The sequence below is a fragment of the Pleurodeles waltl genome, chromosome 7 (assembly GCF_031143425.1).
Source record: "Pleurodeles waltl isolate 20211129_DDA chromosome 7, aPleWal1.hap1.20221129, whole genome shotgun sequence".
Taxonomy (NCBI): Eukaryota; Metazoa; Chordata; class Amphibia; order Caudata; family Salamandridae; genus Pleurodeles; species Pleurodeles waltl.
The window spans coordinates 1,448,627,029-1,448,643,818 of NC_090446.1; positions in this window are offsets into that span (position 1 = coordinate 1,448,627,029).

Consider the following 16,790-nt stretch of genomic DNA (forward strand, 5'->3'; position numbering starts at 1 on the left):
TTTCCCCAAACTGTACCTTTGCTTCCACAATTGGCACAGCCCTGGCACTCAGATAAGTCCCTTGTAACTGGTACCCCTCTAAGGGCTGCAGCTTATCTTATGCCACCCTGGGGACCCCTCACTCAGCACATGCACACTGACTCACAGCTTGTGTGTGCTGGTGGGGAGAAAATGACTAAGTCAACATGGCACTCCCCTCAGAGTGCCATGCCAACCTCATACTGCCTGTGGCATAGGTAAGTCACCCCTCTAGCAGGCCTTACAGCCCTAAGGCAAGTTGCACTACACCACAGGTGAGGACATATGTGCATGAGCACTATGCCCCTACAGTGTCTAAGCAAAACCTTAGGCATTGTAAGTGCAGGGTAGCATAAGAGTATATGGTCTGGGAGTTTGTCAAACACGAACTCCACAGATCCGTAATGGCAACACTGAAATCTGAGAAGTTTGGTATCAAATTTCTCAGCACAATAAATGCACACTGATGCCAGTGTGGAATGTATTGTAACATGCACCCAGAGGGCATCTTAGAGATGCCCCCTGAATACCAACTCGACTTCTAGTGTGGGGCTGACCAGTTTCTGCCAGTCTGCCACAACCAGACGAGTTGCTGGCCACATGGGGATAGTGCCATTGTCACTCTGTGGCCAGGAACAAAGCCTGCACTGGGTGGAGGTGCTTCACACCTCCCCCTCCAGGAACTGTAACACCCGGCGGTGAGCCTCAAAGGCTCACCCCCTTTGTTACAGTGCCACAGGGCATCCCAGCTAGTGGAGATGCCCGCCCCTCTGGCCACTGCCCCCACTTTTGGCGGCAAGCTGGAGGAGATAATTAGAAAAACAAGGAGGAGTCACCCACCAGTCAGAACAGCCCCTAAGGTGTCCTGAGCTAAGGTGACCCCTGCCTTTAGAAATCCTCCATCTTAGTTTTGGAGGATTCCCCCAATAGGATTAGGGATGTGCCCCTGCTCCCCACCGGGAGGAGACACAAAGAGGGTGTAGCCACCCTCCATGACAGTAGCCACTGGCTACTGCCCTCCCAGACCTAAACACACCCCTAAATCTAGTATTTAGGGGCCCCCAAGAACCCAGGAAATCAGATTCCTGCAACCTGAACTAAAGAAGAAGGACTGCTGACCTACAAGCCTGCAGACGGATGACGACAACTGCTTTGGCCCCAACCCTACCAGCCTTTCTCCTGAATCGAAAACCTGCAACCAGCGACGCATCCAACAGGGACCAGCAACCTCTGAAGCCTCAGAGGACTGCCCTGAATCCCAGGACCAAGAAACTTCAGTGAGCAGCGGCTCTGCTCAACAACCTGCAACAAACTTGCAACTTTTCTTCAACTTTAAAGACCTCACTCTTCCTGCCGGAAGCGTGAGACTTCACACTCTGCACCCGACGCCCCCGACTTGAGATCCAGAGAACCGACACCACAGGGAGGACTCCCCGGTGGCTGCGACCCCGAAAGTAGCCCAAGACGACCCCCTTGAACCCCCACAGTGATGCCTGCAGAGAGAATCCAGAGGCTCCCCCTGACTGCGACTGCCTGTAACGAGGGACCCGACGCCTGGACCAAGCACTGCACCTGCAGCCCCCAGGATCTGAAAGAACCAAACCTCAGTGCAGGAGTGACCCCCAGGTGACCCTCTGCCTAGCCCAGGTGGTGGCTGGCCCGAGAAGCCCCCCTGTGCCTGCCTGCACCGCTAGAGTGACCTCCGGGTCCCTCCATTGAAACCTATACAAAACTCGATGCCTGCTTAGCACACTGCACTCTGCCACCCTTGTGCCACTGAGGGTCTGTTTTGTGTGCCTACTTGTGTCCCCCCCCAGTGCTCTACAAAACCCCCTGGTCTGCCCCCCGAGGAAGTGGGTACTTACCTGCTGGCAGACTGGAACCGGAGCACCCCTGTTCTCCATAGGCACCTATGTGTTTTGGGCACCTCTTTGACATCTGCACCTGATCGGCCCTGAGCTGCTGGTGTGGTAACTTTGGGGTTGCCTTGAACCCCCAACAGTGGGCTGCCTATGCCCAGGAACTTAGACTTGTAAGTGTCTTACTTACCTCACAATCTAACCAATACTTACCTCCCCCAGGAACAGTTGATTTTTGCACTGTCTACTTTTAAAATAGCTTATTGCCGTTTTAACAAAAACTGTATATGTTATTGCTCTAATTCAAAGTTCCTAACTTACCTGTGTGTAGTACCTTGCATTTTATGTATTTACTTCAAATCTTGAACTTGTGGTTCTAAAAATAAATTAAGAAAATATATTTTTCTACATAAAAACTATTGGCCTGGAGTGAAGTCTTTGAGTGTGTGTTCCTCATTTATTGCCTGTGTGTGTATAACAAATGCTTAACCCTACCCTCTGATAAGCCTACTGCTCGACCACACTACCACAAAATAGAGCATTAGAATTATCTAATGTTGCCACTATCTTACCTCTAAGGGGAACCTTTGGACTCTGTGCACACTATTTCTTACTTTGAAATAGTATATACAGAGCCAACTTCCTACAGATGTCACAACAAAGGACATACTGCTTGGCCTGTTTGTATAGACCTGGCCACCAATAACGTGCTTGCAACAATGATATTGTAGCCGCCACACCAGCTTGGGCAGATGCAACCCCCTCATGCACTGCTTTAATCAACTCTGATCTTATGTCTTTGTTGGGAATTACTCGAACCCCCACGCCTGGTATTTTTACTTTGGCGTCTAGGCAGCCTCCCATTCGATAGGAATATTTATCAGGAAATGCTTTTGGATAGGGCGTACCTTCAGCCGTGGCTTTCACGCAGCCCATATGTCATCGTCCGGCTTTGTTCCAGAACGGGTTACTGCAGCAACATCAGACGTAGCTACTGCTGATTTGGCGGCTTCATCAGCCAGTGTATTTCCAGCAATGTGTATTCCAACGTGTATGTACAACATGGACGTTTGGTAGCTTTGTCTTCAGATCCACTACTTTCCCCCACAAAAGTCTGTGTTTGGTGGTGTTGCCTTTATTATCTCTGAACCCACTCTGGCGCCAGTAATGCAGGTATTCATTAAAGGACTGGACACGATAATACGAATCACAGACAATCAGTGTTAGCTGTGCAGGATCTGTGTGTTCCAGTGCCATCGCCAGAGCCTTTAGCTCTGCTAGTTGTGCTGTGCAATGCCCTAGGGTTTGCATGAATGTATGCTGGGGACAAAATGTATTATCCTCTATGTAGCCACTTACGACTGCTCAAGCAGTGGAGTATTGATGTTTTGTCACTATTGCAGGTTGTGCTGAGCCATCGGTGGACATGACTCTGATATTGATCAATAAGCAGTGTATTTGCTGTAGTCGACATCAGTGGCTGTCAAAGACGTTGCCCATTGAATGCAACGTGGATGTAATGCTTTGGCGTTAGGAACGCTGACTTTGGTAACTGCCTCAAGGGCTGGGATTGGAGAGACAACAATAATGCAATTGCCTTGGACTAGTGGTCTTTTTTTAATGACGGCCATCTGAACAGCAGTGAGAATTTATATCAGTGGGAGCAAAGCGTTGTTCTGCTGCTGAATACAAATGTGATTTGTATGCAATCGGGACTCTCTCACCCTCATTGAAAGTTACATAGGTAAAACCAATGTCACCAGCAATTACTCTGATGACCAGATGTTTTTTGTTGTCCCTTGTGTGTAAGTGTTGTGCTGCAAGCATGTCTGTTTGCAAAGCTCAGAAAATGCCTGTGTGTTTTTGACTGTCCAAAATCAGGATGCATTAAGTCATGTAAAGGTTTTATGTTGATGTATCCTCAATCAGCCCCACCCTCTTCAATGTCTACATGGCACCGCTCGCAAACATCATCCGATCCCACGGCCTCAACATCATCTCCCACGCGGATGACACTCAGCTGATCCTCTCTCTCACGAAGGACCCCGCAACCGCCAAGACCAACCTCCACATCGGACTTCACGCCATCGCCAACTGGATGGAGGCAAGCCACCTCAAACTGAATTCGGAGAAGACCAAGATCATCATCTTCGGCTCCAACAAATCAGCATGGGAAGAATCCTGGTGGCCTGCCACTCTGGGAGCCGCCCCAGCGCCCACCACCCACGCACGCAACCTCGGCTTCATACTGGACTCATCGCTCACTATGACCCAGCAAGTGAACACCATCTCATCCTCATGTTTTAACACCCTTTGCATGCTTCGTAAGACCTTCAGATGGATCCCCATTGAAACCAGAAGAATGGTCATCCACGCTCTTGTCAGCAGCAGACTGGACTACGGTAACGCTCTCTGCGTGGGAACAACGGCCAAGCTCCAGAGAAAACTTCAGCGGATCCAGAACGCCTCTGCACGACTCATCCTCAACCTCTCTCGCCATGAACACATCTCAGCCTACCTCAGAGACCTCCACTGGCTCCCCATCAACAAAAGGATCATCTTCAAACTCCTAACCCATGCTCACAAAGCTCTCCACGACGCCGGACCTGCCTACCTCAACGAGTGTTTCAACTTCCACGCCCCGAAACGTCAGCTCCACTCTGCCAACCTCACCCTAGCCACCGACCCCTGCGTCCACCGCACCACAGCCGGCGTCAAATCCTTCTCCCACCTTGCCACCAAAACCTGGAACTCCCTCCCCGTCAACATGCATCTGACCCAGGACCTCCTGACCTTCAGGAAGCGCCTCAAGACTTGGTTCTTCAAGCAGTAGCACCCCCCCCCCCCCAGCGTTAGTTGAGACCCTACCGGGTGAGTAGCATGCTTAACAAATAACTGATTGATTGATTGATTGATGCATAATCTGGAATGTAAGTTCTGCCAAAATTTAGGAAACGCAATAGAGATGGGAGTTTTTTTATTGTATTTGGAGGTTGTAACTGTGCACATTTTTCCAAGAATTGTGGCGCTAGGCTCTTTCCTTCACTTGATAGCTCGTATCCCAGAAACAGGAAGCTAAGGAAGGCTATTTTTGTTTTTTTTTATTGAATTTGTAGCCGAACTCAGCAAATCCCACAACAATGCAGGCTACCCATCTTAAATGTTGCAGTAATTCATCATCTGTGAGATAAATATCATCTACATAGGACAATGCTTCAGGGTCAATGTCGTGCAATATTGAGGTCACACGAGCTGCGAACAGTCCTGGACTGTTCTTGTATCCCTGGGGTAAACAACAGAATTTTTGTGAGAGTCTAGTGCGCTGAAACATGCTAAGCTTCTACTATCAGTGGAAATGTCCAGTGTTGTTTTGAATTTTTTGCACACTATGTTGTTCTTGAGTGCTGTGCTACGTGAGTTTTGTATAGCGTATGTGCGTGTATGACTATTTAAATGTCTGTAGTCTAAGAGTATTCGGTACGAATGGTCTGGTTTAGCTACTGGGAATAAGGGATTATTCATTGGTGAGACACAGGGTTTGTTTACGCCCTGGTACTCCAGTTGTGTGAGGATTTTACTCACGGGTGCTTTAGCATCATGTTTTATTGGATACTGAGGTTGATTTTTAATAGGGATTACATGATAGGGGGAATCTTTATCCCACCCTATGGGGGTTGCGATATATTGCGGGTACCTGCGCCAATGCTAAATTGATGGCGTAGGATTCTGCGAGCTCTTCGGGGACAAGGGGCTAGAAATCTTCCCCATGTGGGCAGGTACGGACAAATTTAGGTGGCCAATCTCTTTCAACCAGTAGAATATCATATATATTTATGATGCGGTCCCAAAAGATTACCTCTATTGTGCGCTCTATGTCTCCTAACTGTAACGTTACTTTATACGCCCTATTGGGCATGGAGACACGCATGTCTGCAGTTTCTACTTGGAGGAAGTCATCAGTTGCTTTCACCTCCAGATGCTCCAAAAGATTCCGGCAAACTATTGTGACCTATGCCGCACTGTCTAATAGCGCTAATGCCCACTTCTTGTTCTTCAATAGAGCCCTCTTCTTAAGTGGCATGTTGAACTGCAACCGCTGCCACCTTTTTCTTTTTGAATTGGGGTTTTTGCTGGGGAAGTTTCTCTTCTTTTTTAACAGAAACTTCTGTTTAGCATTGTGATTCCTGTCTTGGTTTCACGTACTCAGTTCTTCGCTCTGACTGCCCACCTCTCTCACTGCGTTTTTTCTGGTGAGTCCTGAAAGGAACAAGATTGGGGTGTATCAGTATATTGATATCTGTCAGACGTTTTTATATTATCTCTATTTCTGAGTTTATATCTATTCTGTGGGGTCTCCATATGAGATTATCCCCTTTCTTTTTTAGGTGTTTGTTGTTTTTTATCCCAGCGTTTCTTAGTACCCCCAGGAGCTTGCTTGGTAGAATCTTTATTAGATTTACCCTGAAATTGTGGATTTGTGGGTATGACCCCCAAACTATCTTGACCAATGCTACAGTAGGTCTCAGCGATAATCTTTGGCGGCTCACGTTCTAGATCCTGTGGAGGAACATCCCAAAGCTGCATGCGTACTGCTAGTGCAACCGCTTCCCCTTTAAGGTTATTTAATATATTTGGGAATACTGTGGCAAAGTTGCCCATCAGCTGCATCGCCAAGTCCAGGGCCAGGGCAGCCCCGAATTCATCTTGAATTTGCTTCAACACTTCTGGTAAATTGGCAAGTGTCAGTGTACCGTGTGCAGTAGTATAGAGTGTGGCAAATACCGTGCCCCAAGTATTACAGTTATCTACAGTGGGAACCATCCCAAATGGCAAACACATAGCTAATATTCTGTGTTTATCCTGAGGTTCCATATGGGGGAAAAACTGCTTCCAGCGCTTTTATTTTTTGAGCTAACCAAAACGGAATTTCTTCTCGTTTGGCGGGTACTTTACCCATGATCGAATGTACAGTCGCAGGATTAATTCCTGGCGTCACTGCATGTGGTTGCGCTGGTGCAGCACGTGCTGGGTTTGTATTCAATGTTTGCATTACAAACTGCACTAATCATCTGTATATTGCATTCAGATCAGCGTATAAGCCTCATACTTCAGCTGCAGTTCAATTCGCTGCAGCAGGGTGTGGTGTATAAGTGGCCAATAAAGGCCAGGTTGGACCATCATTACTTAGAGGACCTAATCTAACATGTCAAATTGTGTGGGTTAGGGTGCCATCAAGCCAATTATCATGTTCTTGATAAGATAGAAGTATTTCTAGATATGCATATGCTCTGTATTGTGCAGGTACAGGTGTATAGTGATACAATGTATTTGTGTTCTCGTCAGCTGCTGGAAATGTGACCCAAAAATAAAAAAGTTCTGTTCTATAGGCTGAGTGAGCCTCAACAACAAATGTAACTGGACTCCTCTGGGCCGTTAGGCCATGTGCCAGTAAATGTGCAGTAAGGGTTGTCGCATATTGGTTGCGATAGCTACCTGTTGTGGATTCGCCATAATGAATGGTAAGTTTTGTTCAGAGATAAGCACACCAAATGGGGATTATCCTTATAGAGTTCAAGCTTGAACAACCTACAGCGTTAGTTAGGTACTCCCTATTTAGCTGAGAAGGAAATCCTTAATACCACAGACGTCTCCATATATAGTACTGAGGTGTCTTTGTATGTAGTGAGACAGAGATACTCAGGAGGACCCAAAAAATTAGAGCCTGACCAAACGTTGACGGCGCCATGTCACGTAGGCTCTCAATATTCTGATGAGACTACTAGATTTGAGCAGCAGAATCGCCTGCGGTGTGGAGGACTGAGTCTAACCCACTACAGGTGACATCTGTTGGCCTAATCCGTGTTTTGCTCTGGCTAACTAGCAGTGCCTCATCTCTACCTAAGAGCAGGGATGATTGGGCAACCGAGCACATAACACAGTTGACTCCTCAGGGAAATCGTGGTCACTCAGATCGCATCCGTTTCTCTCAGTTACATTAGTCACACATATACAAGGACAGTCAGAGGCAGTATATGTTTCAATAACGTTATGATGAAGTAACTGCATCTTAGATAATAAAGCATGTACTGCAATAACCAGGACGATGAAGCATGACAGGAATAAAATAGTGACGAGGAGAGTACGGCATAGAAATAACACTACCATATTGCCACTAGAATCATTAAACTAATTCTTACCTAGGCTATATTAGAGCACAGCATGTTAAGCTCTAGCCCTTCAGGTCACCCTGGGAAGACATCATCCCTCATACCTGAGCAAGAGGCCTGAAGTCTGCATCAGCAGCTGTAGCGAAGCATTCAGCAATCAGCATACATTCGTGGTCATCTGGCTGGAATCTCCCTCTAACATGTATGGGACAGGGAAGTGTTTTTTATAATAAAACAGCTGATGTTCTAAGAAACTGTCCCTACATAAGGATTTATATGTGTCTATGAATATCAGAGACAAAGCATTATCACGTTTACCGGCTACCTTTCTTACTGCAGCCTTGAGAGAAGCACAGAGTGAAAGAAAGTTCTTGTTTAAGAACGCAGTGCTGGCCTAGGCAAAAAACAGCTAGATAGAAAGAAATAAAACAAGACCGCAAATGTGGCTATTGTTAAAATAATAAACAAAGCTAAATAAAATATATCTAGGTTAAAGTGCACAGCGTGAGGTCTAGTGTGCTAAAATAATGAGCTATAACTAAAATGGCTACACAACACCTCAATATTCTCTGGATTTTTGCTCTGTTGGCCTTAGGACTCTGTGCACTTTACCACTGCTAACTAGTGCTAAAGTGCACGTGCCCACTCCCCTAAACATGGTTTGATTGGCACATACCTGATTGGCATAGTTCATTTACATGTAAGTCACTTGTAGAGTGGTATACCATATATCCAGGGCCTGTAAATTAAATGTTACCAGTGGGCCTGCAGCACGTATTGTGCCACCCTCTTAAGTGGCACTTTAAAACCTGTCCCAGGCCTACTACTGCGGCCTGAAGGCAATGCCCCACTGCCATGTCGACTTGGCATTTAAAACCCCTTTTCCAAGCCTTAAACTCCCCTTTTAACACATATGTCACCCCTAAGGTAGGCCCTAAGTAGCACATAGTGCAGTGTGCTGTGTAATTAAAAGGCAGGACATGCACTTTTTAGTTTTACATGATTTAGTAGTGAAAAACTCCCAAATTTGTTTTCTCACTACCCCTCCCATAGGGTAACATTGTGGATTACTTATTACAATGAATACATTGTAATTCCTAAACCAGAGGTGATAGATATGTCATGTTTGGTACCTATGAACTTGATAAACTCTTTAATGGTAAAGTTGGATTTTTCATCACAAGTTTGAAAATGCCACTTTTAAAAAGTTGACATTTTCCTGCCCTTAGCCCTCTGTGCCTGCAACCTGCCTTAGGTCACATGACTGGGTGTAACTGACAGTTGGGGCTTTGTGAATTCACCTCAGACAGTCACACAACAGGGTTATTAGCAGAGCCTGAATGGGCCATTGACTGACTTGATGGGGGTGTGGAGCTTAGCACAGCCCCACTTGCAACTGAATAGGCTGGGCTATGTCCCCACACAATAGGCTTAACAACCCTGTATTGTCAGTGCAGCCAGCTAGGAGCTAGGGCAGGGGGGCAGGACATTCCTGGAACTTCAGAGAACCCTTCTTGAAACTTCTCCCAACTTCTAGGAGCAGGGCACCAAGGTATAAAAACAAGCGCTCTCAGTCCTGCTCCTCAGTTCACCACTCTCAGAGGACTGCCTGCTGCTGTGACCTGCTGTGCACTCTGCCATACTGCTGCTGTACCTGGAAGGACTGCTTTGCTGACTGGAGCTAGCCTGGGACCTTCAGAGTCCAGCCCTGCATCAACACCTGCACCCAGGCCTCCAGAAGTGACTCCAAGGGCTAGTTCAGCTGGCCTCCTGTTTTGAGCCACAGGGACATAGGCTGCCACGTCTTAAACCTGCACCTGGACTCAGCCTATGTGAGTCTTGCACCCCAAGAAGTCTCTCTCCACTCCTAGACCATTGGTTGTGGAGCTAAAGGTGCCCAGGTGGCCATTTTTTTAAACTGAGGACTTGCTATTTTGAATCTTAAATGTTAAAATTCAGAACTCTGGTTCTACTAATTGGATTTTCATGGCTTTGGTGTCAAATAATTTAAACACGTTTTCTCTATTTTTCTAAATTGGTTTGGGATTTGTATTGTGTTGTGTTTTTACTGTGTTTCTGTTTGTGTACTGCATAAATACTTACCACGTTGCCTCTAAGTTTAGCTTGACTGCTTTTTGTGCCTTGCTTACCAGGGAGGCACAGGTTAATTTAGTGATTTTTTTGTAGTGCAGCCTGCAAGGGATTGTGGCTCTTGCTTGACCAGGGTTCAAACCCCAGTCAACCAACAACCCAATTTCTCACACCTGTCTACTCAAACATTTGGTGATGATACTTATCCTGATTCCAGAGCCAAATAGGAACATTAAGAGTTTGATCACCAACTTTGCTGTCATCATATGGATTCACACACTCTAAAGTGCCACCAGACCTAATTCCAGCATCTTTCAGAACTAAGACCATATCTTTTAATTCTCTTTCTACAGACACATTAACAACCTTCTCATTCACCTCTGCAACTTTAGTCACACCATGGGGCATATTTAAGAGCCCCTAGCACCACCGGAGCATCACTTTTTGTTACGCTCCGGTGGCGCTATGACCTGCGACGTATTTACAAGGTGGCATTAAGCCACTTTTGTGGCTTAATGCCACCTTGTAAATACAGCCCCTTCACACAAAGCACTTTGCATGGAAGGGGCATGCAATGGGTGTTGCTGTGGGTGTGCTCAGCAATACCTATTGCACTTTGACGCTGCCTCAGATTTATGAGTTTTCATAAACCTGAGGCAGCGCTAAAATCCAACGCCACCCCAGTGGCATTAGTATGGTGCAACGAGAAGAAATACATTTTGCAGCACACATAGAAAGAGCAAATCACCATTTAGGATTGTTTTTGTGCAGGAAGCTGTTCCATCTTCCTCTCAACTCTGCCATCCTTGCACTATGGTGCAAGGGTGGCTGCATTGGTACACGGCAGCAAATTTAGCACCGTCGCAGAGGGAAACACAGGGGTGCGCCACATTCTAGTGAATATGGCACATCCCTGCATTTTGAAAATGATGGTGTGCGACATTGCCAAATTTGGCACAACGCCGCACACCGTCATTTTCTACTAAATCTGGCCCCATGTTTGTAACTTTGACACATCTTCTCAAAATTCCCTTCTTTGTTGCCCAGCCTATAAATAGCATTCTTGGCAGGACATGGTTTGCTCCCTTGAGAGTGTGGAGGACACTTCTACTGATAAAATATGGTCCTCTGCCTGTTATTTGTTTTGACCGTGTCAGATGATTGTCCCACACTTCTGTCATGCTTGGTATTATTAGTGCATACAGAGTCTGAATGTTTTTTCCATCAGTTAAAACAGAAGTATGAGAATTTTCAAAACTTTTAGCATTGCGAATTGTCTCTTTCAATGAAGAATTTCCCATTGTTAAGAATTGCTGCTGGTTATCACAGTAATCCACAAATTGTTTGCTGACTAGTTGGTCACTTTACTCTCAAAATTGTCAGTCTATGAATAGTCAATATAAAGCCATGATATATGGGTCAACAATTTTTCCTGAAATATTTGTGTTTCAAAACTACCAAACATGGTTGCACATCAAAGCAAGTTTCCATTTTCTTTACCACTTCTTTGCAGCCGTCTAACTCCTTACCACAACAAAAATGATTTAAAAAATGCTTACTTGATTAAATATCCCGTGAACAGAGGGGTATACGCGTATGGATTCCACATCTATGTGACTGTAATGAACTGCAGGAGTTTGAAGGATGATTTAACTGGTCTGAGCATCTCTGATACCTAAGTGCACTTCAGAATTCGGATCATTTTTCTAAACACTGGTGTGTGCACCACAGATTCTGCAAGTGCTTCATTGTGGTTGCTAGGACACTAGTGCAGTTCAGTGATCTTTCCGAATAGAAGACTGAAAGGTTGTGCAGATGCAACGCGGATTAAGGATGCACCTGCTGTCGGGCAACAGCAGACAGTAAAAGATTCAGCCACACGTTGTTTCCTGACAGGCTGTATGCTTGTCAGTTGTAATGACGAGAGCACCAGAAAGTGATGGACCGAAGTAAATCGTTCTTTATCACTCACCTTGTGGAGATAAACATGCCAACATCATCCCATGCTTCTCAAGAAGTGTTTCAGGAAGTCCTTACAAACATTCTGTCTCTCAAACATCAACATTCTTGTGGTGACTCAACTACATTCCATAGAACGTGAGACCAGACCTACAGTGAAGATACGATTACAGCAGAAATCCCCCCTGCAACATGCAGCAGAAAACCACAAAAAGCTCTGTTGCCTGAGGCAAATTACTGTAGGAGAAGCAAAGCTGTCTGAAGCATGAGCCTTTAAGATCAAGGTTTGTGTAAAATCAGTTGTTGCACATCTGTCTCATGCCTTTCTATATGATCTATCAGGGTCGGATTGGGAAGGTGGGCAGTTGCCCCAGAGCCTCAGTCACCTGTGGGCTGGTGCTTTTAGGGCCTTTGTAAACCAGCTCAAGAGACTTGGGGGCATATTTATAAGCCCCTAGCGGCACCCGGTGCCACTTTAGTGTAATTGTTTTTTATGCTAATGAGGCCCAACAAGGCCAAAATCCTCATGCCACATTTACAAAGTGGTGCAATGCATGCATTGCGCCACTTCGTAACCCTTTGCACTACATTATGCCTGCGCCAGGAATAATGTATGCAAAGGGGGTGTTCTCCCGTTAGGGGGGCTATAAAAATGGTGCAAGGAAATCTAACAGATGCTCAGAGCTGGCGTTAAAAGGGGGCTTCCATTATTTATAATGGGCCGCTATGTACTGTGTAGGAGTAGCACAAATATTTTGGCGCTACTCCTGCAGAGTACATCAATAGCGTCATGAAAAATGACGGTATTACCCCCTACCCTGCGCTATGGTGGACCGTATTTTAAATATAGGGCTCACACATTGTGGCGGTAGGGAGGCGGTAAAGAGTACAAGAAAAGTGGCACTGCTCACAGTGCGGTGACACTTTTCTTGAATATGCCCCTTACTTTCTTTCCCATTCCCCACCACTTTAATATGCCACCATTATCTCTAGCACTCCTTTGCATGCTGTAAATTGAGGCTGGGCCCAAGTGTTGCTTTAGCCTTTGGGGCATTCTCACCGCTACGCCTTCCTTCGCGTAGCCGGCCTTACCAGAAGTAGTGTCACCCAGCATTGGCCCATCTTGTTTAAGCCATGATGGATGTGGGGAGGGTGAGAGTATGCTGGGGCCTCGCTGGGTGGCCAGGTGAAGTTCCCATTCTCACCCAAGCCCCCTTGGAGCAGCAGTCTTGTGCTTTCCTTGACACCTCCCCGCCAGGTCATTGCCCTGAGGCTATTGTGGGCTGGGGTAAGAGAATGGCCTCCGTAGCTGCCAGGTGTTGTCACCTAAGCTCCAGTGTCTTTTAGGCCTTAATTGGGGGTGAGAGGGTTGCATGAAACTGAATGTAGTTCCATGGTCAGAGCTGCAGACGTTGGTCTGAGTCCCAGCGTCAGGTCAACACCCTGTGATTCTGGGTGAATCACTTAATCTCCCCTAAAATAAAATCACCTCATCTGAAATAAAAATGAATTTTATCTTTCGCAATATAATTGGTGCTCATGTAAATTACACCAGTGACTTTGGACCCAGTTTACACTATATAAAAATGCAAAAAAAACGAAATGGTGATCCTTGAAAGGGACAATCAGGGAATATGGGCCACTTTTTTGGGAGTGCCCAGGCCTAATTGTGATCCCAATCCGATAGTGTGATCTACATGCCCGGAGGCATAGCTGTGTTGTCTCAAACATATCACTGTACAAAGTGTGGTAGACAATACTCCACCCAGGTCTTAAAGCCTAATGTGTTGTCTGAATGAATGTGCCATGGGCAAACCTCTCCTGTCTCTGTCTTATTAGCTTTGTCACTTAGCAACGACTTTGTTAACCTAGGGACAGATCTTTCCTTCTCGGCCTAAGTTTATGAGAACGTGAGTCTGTTAGAGACATATTGCCTCAGAGAAAGTTCTGCTGTTCGAGACATGAGTTTGCGTGACCTTTGTGGCCTTAAGGACAGCTCTGCCATAATTCTTAATCTGACAAATTTGTGATGAGGGACCTCTGAGGTTAAAAACCTGTTTCAGGTAGAACCTTTATTAAAAGTAAATAACTATTTTGTGAGGTCAAGGCAGGACCTGGGGAAAACGAGGATCACATGAGAGCTATAATCTGTTTACAGTCTGAGTTTTTTGCAACCGCGGTGTCCCGCAATTTCCCTAGACTCGTTCAGAGTTTTTCAAAACATATTTTAGGTACTATCCTCACACGGCCTTTACATCCTGTTTTGTTCCAAATGAATATTCTCAGTTTGTTTAAAATCTGCACTGGTTTATTATAGTTTTTAGCAAACCACCTCTGAGTCAGTCAACACTTGTTTTGCTGTTTCAAACTTCCTCAAGGCTACATAAGGTAAAGTAATACAGAGACATATTCATTACCAAATGGTCATGTGAGTGCGATTTATGAAAACAAAACATCCACGTAACGAAAACACGCATTTTAAATATTTTTTAAACATAATGGTATTTTATTTTCTGGTGTGTTTGTATGTGAGTGGGTGTGAGAATGATTGAATGAGAAGATAAGTGGCTGAGTGGTTGCATCTTTGAGTGAATGGATGAAGGGAGAATAAATTGGCAAGTGATGAATGGGTCAATGCTTGATCAACGAAAGGCTGTATTTTTCAGCAGCCTGAATTGCTGAATGGGTAATAAATTACTGAATGCAAGAATGGATGAGTGACCTCATGGATCATGAGTGCTTGGGCCAGTGAATGTATGAATGAGTACATGGATAGTCAACTGAGTGCATGGATATATGAACAAATTGATGCATGAGTACTCATGTGTGTCCCTTCCCCTGCAGCTCAGAACCTCCCTGGCACAAGATACCCTGCATTCTCCACCACATAAATGTCCAACTCAAACAGACAATAGACTGAGAAAGCAACGAAGTACTCCCCCAGATAGAAAGCACCTAGGATATCATTGAGGAGGGGATTGCAGAGAGTCTAAAAATGGGAAAGTGTCTAAGAGGACAGAAATTGCTTCCATGGAACTTGCTGTTGCTGGAGGAGTGTCTCAATTAAGCAATCAATCATGGATTTGTAAAGCGAGGCTAATCAACCAAAGGGTGATTAGCCGCACTACTGCGAACATTCCTCTGTTTGCAGTGGGCTGTGGCCCATGTTGGGGTGCTCAGGGTTTAATCATAGCTGCCCTTCCTAGCTCTAGCCTCTCAACATTTCTGATTGCTGTTTGTCTTGTTTTTATGGACTCCTGTTAGAAACACAGGTGCTGATTATGACTTTGGTGGTTTATGTATCGCTGTGGTGGAGGTGGCGGTCTCACCGCAGCGGTCCTGGACGTAAAGACCGGTGTGGGTGGACCGCAGCGGCTGGCAGTGAGCTCTTCCACCAGCCAGATTACAAGGCAGCAAACTGCCAGGCTTTTCGCAGCAGTCGCCCCGCCACGAAAACTCTGGTGGTAACACACCTGGCGACAGGAATCCTCATTCCGGTTGCCGGCACATGCACCCTTACCCCTCCGCACACATACAGACACGCACGCCCACTCCTCTGCACACATACAGACACACACACCCACTCGTCTCCACATATACAGACACATACCCCCACTCCTCCACACACATACAGATGTAAACCCCCACTCCTCCGCACACATACGGACATACACACAAGCTCTCACACATACACACCACACAAATGCACTTACCTCCCCCCCTTTCGGTCGTGCTACCTACCTGTCTGGGCCACACAGCAGCCCACGTCGAGGTGGGTAGATGTCGACGGTTCAAACCACCAATGCTTCATTGCCGTGCAATATTACTACTCGTAATATGGCAAGCGGAGTCCTTGCGGTGTTGCATTGCTGGTGGTGGGACCGCCTCTTCCTCGATGTCGGTCAGCCCGGCGGTGGTGGTTTTTGGCATGATTTTTGGCGTCCTCCTGTGTGTGCTCATAATAAGGCAGTCAGGAGACTGCCATCACTGGTGGTATTTTGGCATCCACCAGCACGGCAGTCTTTCCGAAATTCCGCCAAAGTCATAATGACCACCACAGTCTTGTTGCATTGAGCGTGAACAAGGGTGGACGGCACAGATGCATAGACTCCGTGGAAAGAGGTGCATAAGAGGTAACGGCTATATCATGGTTTGTACGTTATCAGCTGATCAGTTACCTTATCAACTCATCAAGATCTTTTGCAGAGACTCATGTCCACTTAGAAATATAGGGCTGAAAACTGCACTTTATTTTACTGTGCTACCTTGTATGACTAAGTATATATTTCCAGCTGCAGTGGCCGCTTTATGGGCAGAAAAGGAAATTACTAACTTGTGGGGCCACAATAGGCACACTTGCTTTGCACACCAGGGCTTTGTGTCCTCATAAGCATGACTGTAGTCTTAGGAATGTATATGCAATGAGCTGACTCTGGACGTTCGTGGGCAGTTGGGTGCATCTGCAAAGACTCTGTGTTTATCACCTCACAGTGCAGGGCTGGGCACAGTCCTTTATTCTCACTGACACCACGGGCCAGATTTACCAGATTTACAAAGGGGTTATGTTGCCCTTGCATCAAGCAAGGTGATGCAAGGCAACGCAAGCCTTTAAGTCAAATTTACTAAGGCACATAAAGTCATCTTGTGTGGCTCTGTGAGGCTTAGCAAATCCAAGGTAATGTGAAGCAGTGCATTT